The sequence below is a fragment of the Lactuca serriola genome, chromosome 5 (assembly GCF_051521515.1).
Source record: "Lactuca serriola cultivar US96UC23 chromosome 5, Lser_US96UC23_V15, whole genome shotgun sequence".
Lineage (NCBI taxonomy): Eukaryota > Viridiplantae > Streptophyta > Magnoliopsida > Asterales > Asteraceae > Lactuca > Lactuca serriola.
The window spans coordinates 134,142,804-134,151,228 of NC_136412.1; the positions used below are offsets into that span (position 1 = coordinate 134,142,804).

At 42.2% G+C, this 8,425-nt stretch overlaps 2 long non-coding RNA genes across 2 annotated transcripts; both read left to right on the plus strand.

Annotated features, from left to right (window-relative positions):
* Positions 1-4,831: 4,831 nt before the first annotated feature.
* Positions 4,832-6,196, plus strand: LOC145052996 (uncharacterized). The gene is made up of 4 exons (XR_013684305.1): positions 4,832-5,129; positions 5,362-5,423; positions 5,512-5,583; positions 5,718-6,196. It is a non-coding gene; the product is annotated as an uncharacterized LOC145052996 (long non-coding RNA).
* A 21-nt stretch (positions 6,197-6,217) lies between these two features.
* Positions 6,218-8,350, plus strand: LOC145052997 (uncharacterized). Its single transcript, XR_013684306.1, has 3 exons — positions 6,218-6,487; positions 6,821-6,913; positions 7,913-8,350. It is a non-coding gene; the product is annotated as an uncharacterized LOC145052997 (long non-coding RNA).
* Positions 8,351-8,425: the final 75 nt, after the last annotated feature.

Here is an 8,425-nt window from a genome sequence, read left to right on the forward strand (position 1 = left end):
GGACTTCGAGAGTCACCAGCGGACATCAGGGCCGGGCAAGGGGCGCCTACGGCTCAGAGCCGAGTCTTCCGGTATATTTAAGTAGGGATTCGAGCAGCACTGGGTGATGGAGGTATGTATCTTTTGCTTTTCTGTCATCTATTATTGTGATATTATTGTTTTGTTGCTGCATTGTTATCAGTACGTTTGAGTGTGGAGGTATTATATTACCTGCTTGTGGTCGAGTTTTATGCCATCTGCATACCTTGGAATTCGAATAGTGAATTGGAGGTCGTTCCCTCTAGATCAGGTTACTTTGGATTCAGTATCTATAGCATGTATGTGTAAGATGCAGTAGTGCCTTACTACTTGCGGAAGGCGTTAGTTGGGGAATGATCAGTTATATTCTCAGGAGTGATAGTCCAGAGTTTTAGTGGAGTAGCTAGCGGTCAGTAAGGAAGTGGTTGGGGATGTGCACCCCAAACACAGATTCTCGGGATGTAGTCCCTAAAGCAATTACAGTTAAGGATCGAAGGGTGCGCAGTCAGATAGCAGGAAGGGTGCGGACCTGGCAGGAGTTAGTTGGAGCGCTGGCAGGGGTAAACATCGGCGGTCAACATATCGCCCTTCTAATGAAAGGAATGTTGGAGATCCTTTCGACCAGTGAGCAGTAAGGATCTAGTCGAATCCAAGTGGGGGAGAACCCTTCCAAGTATACAAGAATAAGAGCCACGTAGACTCAAAATGATTGCGCGGCCTCTGAAGTGGTTGTAGCACGGTGATCGATGGATTGAGGAGTTCAGATTTGGGAGTTCGAGGACCTTCCCAGCAATTAGTTCGTGTAATCGAGATGATTAGAAGCTGGTTAGGAATCCAGGATGGAGGACCACCTATAGAGGCTCAAGTGAGTCGGAATGGGGATCCTGAGAACGGATAGCAGGAGATGTTTTCGTATTAGTAGCCAGTGGCAGAGTCATCATGCAGGATTGCGTGGATTCAGGAGTTGGGAGTTTGGAAACTTCCCAACGAAAGCTTCTTGTATCCGGATTAGTAGACGGTTGGTTTGGGAACCAAGCCGAAGAGTTCCTCGACGAAGCGCTAAGTATATCAAGGATATAAGATGTCAAGAATGATGCAGTATTCAGAGACTAGGGGCTCTTTTTGGGAAATCGGGATGAGGAATCACTAGCGGGACTAGGGATAGTCAGGATGTCCTCGAGATAGTAGTAGTGTTGTAAGTCTGCGGGTGTAGCCGTAGCATTCACTAGCAGTCAGATAGTAGTAGTAGTGTTGTAAGTCTGCGGGGGTAGTCGTAGCATTCACTAGCAGTCAGATAGTAGTAGTAGTGTTGTAAGTCTGCGGGGGTAGTCGTAGCATTCGCTAGCAGTTAGATAGTAGTACTGGTGTTATAAGTCTGCGGGGGTAGCCGTAGCATTCACTAGCAGCCAGATAGTATTAGAGAGCTGTAAGTCCGCGAGCGTTGTCGCAGCCTTTATCAGATTGGTAGGAAGCATGAGCGCATGTTGGACGCGGGAAAGCAGTAGTACCCACCAGTTCAGGTGCAGGAGTGAGGATATGGGAATCCACGGGTTAGATTTCGGATTTCCCAAATGGTTCAGTTATGGCTAAGTCAACAATTTTTGCTATAGATCGTCACATCAGTTATGAGATCAGAGTAGTAGTGGACCGTTGGGGTTCGGGTATGTTAAGGGCTACCGTCAGTCTGGGAGCCATCATGTTGTTAGTCGTGGAATTGATGATGTCAGGATGTGACGTATGGATCCGATCGGTTGGATCGGAAGGTTGCTAGAGCCACAGTGACAGGATAACTAGTGGAAACTAGTCCCAGAGGAAGATTTCGTTCAGAAGTCGTGGAAGCGACTAAGTGAGGAGTCCTTAGACTCCACAGTTGGGTTGGAGTTCAGTGTTTCAGCCAGTTCAGTGTTTCAGGCAGCCTAGTGTTTCAGCCAGTTCAGTGTTTCAGGCAGCTCAGTGTTTCAGCCAGTTCAGTGTTTCAGGCAGCTCAGAGTTTCAGCCAGTTCAGTGTTTCAGGCAGTTCAGTGTTTCAGCCAGTTTAGTGTTTCAGGCAGCTCAGTGTTTCAGTCAGTTCAGTGTTTCAGGCCGTTCAGCGTTTCAGTCGGTTCAGCGTTTCAGGCAGTTTAGAGTTTCAGGCATGTTCAGTATTGCAGGCAGCTCAGTGTTTGGAAAGTTTCAGAATTTTGGACAGTATTAGTATTTGTGTTGGAATGCAAGTGCTGACCGTATAGTCGGTGGATTTGGAAATGGCAAGTCTCTCTTAGCAGGATCAGTTGAGCCTTTTGTCAAGTGTAAGTGATCTGTAAGGATAGCTAGGCAGGTAGCTTTTCTTTCAGGAGGGAAGGCTCGAGTTAGTAGGAGTTGAGTAATCAGATGGGATATAAGCAAGCTGATTCCAGCAGTATCGTTTCAGTATGAGCGGCAGAATGGATAGAGCAGTTATAGATAGTCGAAGTATCTTCAGGAGTCGCTGGAAGCGACTAGGAGATTGCGATGGAGTGTAGTGACCGGTGGGAGTCCGGTTACTCAGATATCGGTAGATTAGTTGGAACAGAGAGGTCTCAGTGCATCCAGTAGGCGGATGAGGGGTACAAAATTCTCAGTCGGAGGAAGTAACATTGAGGAAATTAGGGAAAGGAGAAGAATTCAGTATGTACCAACAGTAGTGACCAGCACTGTGAGTGGCTGGAGTGATGGACAGAAGGGTGTTAGTTTTCCAGATAGAGAGTTGAAGGCAGTTCGCAGGACAGTTGGTCATAGCAAACTTCGAGGACGAAGTTTAGTTTAAGTGGGGGAGAGTTGTAACAACCCAAAGTTTGGAAAGTCAAGAAAGGAAAGGAGACCTCAATTTTAAGGGGAGACTCGGCGAGTCCATGGAAGGACTCGGCGAGTCCGAGCGGGATCCGGGTCGAGGTGTAAGCGACCGACTCGGCGAGTCGGCCAAGGAGACTCGACGAGTTGGGTCTGAACGAGGAAAACCCTAAATCCGGGACTTGGAGCCTATTTAAGCGTCTCATTCTCCTTCCTAGGGTTCCTTTACTGCCTCTCTACCCCAGAACACCAAACCCTAGCCGCCATATCCATTTTAGAGCTAGATCTTGCCTTGAAGAGTGCACTATAGCTTGGAAGAGGAAGAAAGGCTTTGGAGGTGCAAGAAGCGACTTTAGATCCGGGATTGAGAAGACATTTCAGACCAATTAGCGGTAATAAGCTATTGCTTGGAATCCCTTTGCACCTAGATCTATTCTCATGTGTGAGTTTTGGGACATTTTGGCATGATAAGTAACCATTTCGAGTTAGAGATCCAGATCTGAGGTTGCTACCTCAGATCCATGTTTGTTTTGGTCTAGAATCCCCTAAAGTATCAGCCCTTGGTATGTTGAAGAAGTATGTTGCCATAAACCCTAGTTTGAATGTGTTTTAAGCCTAGATCTCTTGATCTACACGTAAAGTTTGCCACTTTACGTGGGGGATAGGCCTTAGAAGTACGGATCTATGAGTTGGAAGCCCTGCTTGGCTCGAAAAGCCACTGCATGGATTAAGGACTGAATAGACTCGGCGAGTCCTTCGAGTGGACTCGACGAGTATCTTGAAGATGAGGAGGAACTCGACGAGTGGGATGAACAGCTCGTCAAGTCGGATGAAGTTAGGCATCAACTCGGCGAGTTGGAAGAACAACTCGACGAGTTGGTTAAAGATTGCCTTGGACTCGGCGATTCTATTAGTGGACTCGGCGAGTCAGGTCGCGAAACCTCAAACCCTTCGAGTTGAGACTCGAATCAGTGAGTCGGGTGGTGACTCAGCGAGTTGGACAGGACAGGACTTGGAACTAGTTGGACTCGGCGAGTCATAGAATGACTCGGCGAGTCGAGTCGCGAATAGAAAGACCCTGAGCTTATGAACTCGGCGAGTCATTAGGAGGACTCGGCGAGTAGGGTTGACCTGGAAGGTTGACTTTGACCAGAGTTGACATAGTTGACTGTCAGACTAAGTGTTATATGTATATTGATAGCTCGGAGAGCTAGAGGAGCAGCGGTTCAGGGGATTGTCGAGTAGCAGCCAAAGGTTTATCAGCAGAGCTCAGCAGTTCAAGTGAGTTTCCCTTCAGTAGGAACGGGTCTAAGGCCACAATGCCGGCCCGTTTAGCTAGCAGTCAGCTTCGGATTTCGATCCGATGTAGTAGTTAGCATGTTTGATGCCTTCGTGGCTCAGACCTGATTTATGTGTTATGTGTTCCGGGCTACGGCCCGATATAGTATGCAGTATATGTGTGTTCATGCTAGTTGATATGTTTATGCTATGTTCTATTCAGTTAGTCCGAACTTCGGTCCGATGCAGGGGACAAGGTCCCAGTCAGCTTCCGGACTTCGGTCCGATGTAGGGGGCAAGGCCCCAGTTAGTCCGGACTTCGGTCCGATGCAGGGGACAAGGTCCCAGTCAGCTTCCGGACTTCGGTCCGATGTAGGGGGCAAGGCCCCAGTTAGTCGGGACTTCGGTCCGATGCAGTGGGCAAGGCCCATTATGTGCTTTATATGTTATTGCATGGTATGTGGTAGATTGGGGGAGCTCACTAAGCTTCGTGCTTACGGTTTTCAGTTTTGGTTCCAGGTACTCGGTTTTCAAAAGAGGAGCTCGGGAAGATTGCAGAGCACACACCATAGTCAGTTAGCCTGGGAATGTTTGACTCTGATAATGATATTATGTTTTGAATTTAATACTCGAAAGTTATGTTTAACTTATGATACATTTTTATAAATCTAGTTTTAGTAATGTTTTAAAAGAAATTTTTAGTCGTGATTTTTGGGTCGTTACATTTACAGCCTTTTTTCCTGGAGAAAGTGGTGTAGATTAGCTGGTAGAGATTATCAAGGTATGTTCTGCTCTGTTATGATTTTTTTTATATCTTTTGGTGCCTTCATATAAGAATAGACACTATTTTTGTATATCTTTTGGTGAATAGACACTGTTTTTATGCTAGTTGAATTTAACAGGTTAATTGAGAATTAGATGATAGTTAGAGAATTAGAAGAAAAGAAGGATGCAACAATAAACAAATAAATACAACAAAAGATAAAGACCTGAAGATCTGACTTTGCTAGATTCACATTTATGGGGTGAGAGAGTGGAAGATAAATAGGATGATCTTCTTCTACATCTGTATAACTAGGCAACAAAAAGAATGATTCTTATTTGACTTTCTATGACAATATATATATATATATATATATATATATATATATATATATATATATTAAAAAACGATCAAGCACTTGTCCAATAACATATAAAAATCTAGATTTTTTTAAGATGTTAACATCTAAAAATAAAGATGTTCAAATGATGCAGAATAATTACTTAAGTGGGTTTATTCCTGTTGAAATAGGAAATCTTTCGAATCTTCAAACATTGTAAGTTACTTAAATATTGTCCATAGTAAATAATTTTTTTTTCTTCTTCTTAAAAGTTAAAACTAGGGTTTGTTTGTGTATGTTGCAGGGATGTTTCTAGCAACTCTTTGAGTGGAAGTATTCCCACATCACTTGGGAATATGAGGAGCCTTTTGAATTTGTAAGTATATGCTTATCTTCATTCTTCATTTTCAGTCCCTTTTGACTTTTTCTAAAACTTTATTGTATGTTGACTTTTGTGTTGACTCTGTTATATCATGAAGAAAATTGTAATTATTTGTTGCTTATTTGCAGTTTTCTTAGAAACCGTGGCTTGTGTGGGAAGCATATTAATCAGTTATGTAAAGATGATGATGGAGGTTCAATATGCTCACAGCCTACAGGTTTTCTTTATAACTTTTTAATTTCAGTCAAACTATTTTTAGTTGACTTTATTTAACCCAACTACCCTTTACCTTAAATTCCAAATTTATAAACAGTCTTGTATCTTTCTTCTAATCTGCTGCATAAAAGTTTCATCCAAATATTGAAGATAACATTTTCTGTGCATTTTCATAAAAACTCTACTAAAATTAATTCTTAATCTACAAAATATTACATAAAAGTTTCTTATTGCGTAAACTAATATCTCTATGTTATCTACTACACTATCACATTCATTTTCCTTGTTTAAATCAATAGATTACTTACCATTTTATGTTTTAGAATTAATAAATGTAGATTTTATAACAACAGGAAGCCATAATGTAAAGAAAAACTATGGGAGGCATTGCTTCTTGTTGCACTTAAAAAACTCTGGGAGGCATTGCTTCTTGTTGCACTTATGTGTTTCTGGGGTTGTTTTCTTTACAAAAAACTCGGTAAAACTGATGCCAAGGTCTTGCAGTAGATGTTGGTTGAGGTGAATTTCATTTCTATTTCTATTTCTAATAACAATTAAAGATCATATCATATACTTCCATTTCTTGAATCCACCCTTAAATTTCTATCTTTTTTTTATTTGTTCTTCAGGTGCATCGATTGTGATGTTTCATGGAGACTTACTGTAACAGCCCGGAATCAAGGTTAGCTTTATAACCCTTCTATTTTGGAGAATTGGCTAGTTAGTCCCTTAAAGTAAAAGATGTAATGAGTGAGTACGCTGAGCGTACTGGGGGTACGCCGCGCGTACTCGCATGCTTAATTTGTACGCAGGTCATTCGGGTACGCTGGGCGTACCTAAGGTTACACAGGGCGTAACGCTCAGATGCAAAACCCTAATTTGTGGCCTTGCACTATAAAAGGAACATGTAGTCCGTTGCCCTAGCCACCATACACCCTTGAGAGAGCCCTTGAAGAGCTGAAATTCGTGCTTTAGCTTGTGTGTGAGTTTTTGAGCTTAAAGTTGTCTTTTCAAGGTGAAGAAGGAGAAGAAGGAGCCATTGTTGGAGCTAGAAGTTGAAGAACAAGTGTAGATCCGAGTTCTATAGTGGTTGGAGATCCTTTCTGAGGTAAAAACCTCAAATCTTTCCTTGTTCTTCATTAGTTTTGCTTTTTGGACCATTTTTAGGGTTTTTGGTTCAAAGTTGGAGAATTTTTGTGCAAAGAGTCTCCATAAGCTTAGATCTGACCTTTTCTAGTGTAATATGTGTTGAGGAGTCATAAAAATTGAGTCTTGGACGTGGATCTTGTGGCATGCATGAGTTATAGTCTCATTATGGAAAGAGGAAAGGTGTTTTGAGCACAAAGTGACCTTTTACAGCCATGCAAAGGCTTAAAGGCTTCAACTTTATGGATTAAATCATGTTAGAAGGGTCAGATCTGAATTTTGGATGAAAGTCTTAACCGTTTAAGACCTTAATGAGTTGGATGAGGAAGTTGGGCATTACGCTGGGCGTAATCTCAATACGCGCGGCATAAGGGGCCGCGTACCCCGATTCTGTGAAGGCTCCGGGTATGCCCAACGTACATGTTTGGTACACGCAGCGTAACCCGGAGGGTTGACTTTTGTTGACTTTTAGGGTTTGGTCAACTTTAGTGTATTTGAGTCAAGTAAGGGGTAAAATGGTCTTTTACCTCTCTTGAGAATGATTAGAGGAAATGTTCTAGCCTAGGGAATTATGTTGATGACAAATGATTATTTCATATGATTAGGCGGAGGTTAGGTCTTATTTCTCTGAGTTTGAGGTTCCGAGTTACACGAGGTGAGTCTTCTCACTATACGTTACCTAGAGTGGTATTATGTGTTGACCAGAGGGTCTTATGTGTTATGTATGAGATTATGTGTCATGTGTCATATGTATGTTGCATGATGATAAAGACCTGGCCGGAGGGTCCAACGAGCTATGACCGGACCAGAGGGTCCAACGAGCTACGGGATTGGAGGGTCCCGCTGAGACACACCGACCGGAGGGTCGTATTACAGCGTCGAGTGGCGTATGTGTTGTATGCGGTATTTTGGGGAAGTCACTAAGCGTTTATGCTTACAGTTGTTGTGTTATGTGTTTTAGGTACTAGCGAGGACCGTGGAAAGGCGCCGACGTGACCCGTACACACTAGAGAGAGGATTTGATTTTGTGATCTTGATATATGTTATGTTTCGAGAACTACTATTGGATATTTTTGAGAATATTTTTATGGAAACTTGGTTGATGAAAAATGAAAAATTTGTTTTGAAAATTTTGTTGTTACACTTACCATACTCTTCAAAAGATATTATAAAAAAGCTGGAAACTTTAAATGAAGAACATGTAACTGGAGCTGGAGGATTTGGAACTATCAATGGATGATGGAATTGGAAACGTATTTGCATTAAAAGAATAGTAAAATTAAACGAAGGATTTGATCGATTCTTTGAAAGATAGCTTGAAATTCTTGGAAGCATTAAACATAGATATCTAGTAAATCTAAGAGGCTATTGCAACTCTCCAACTTCAAAATTGTTAATATATGATTACTACTTTTGGATTTTTTTTTTTTTTTTTGCAGAAAAATCTGAGCTTTTAGGTTGGGATGCTTGACTT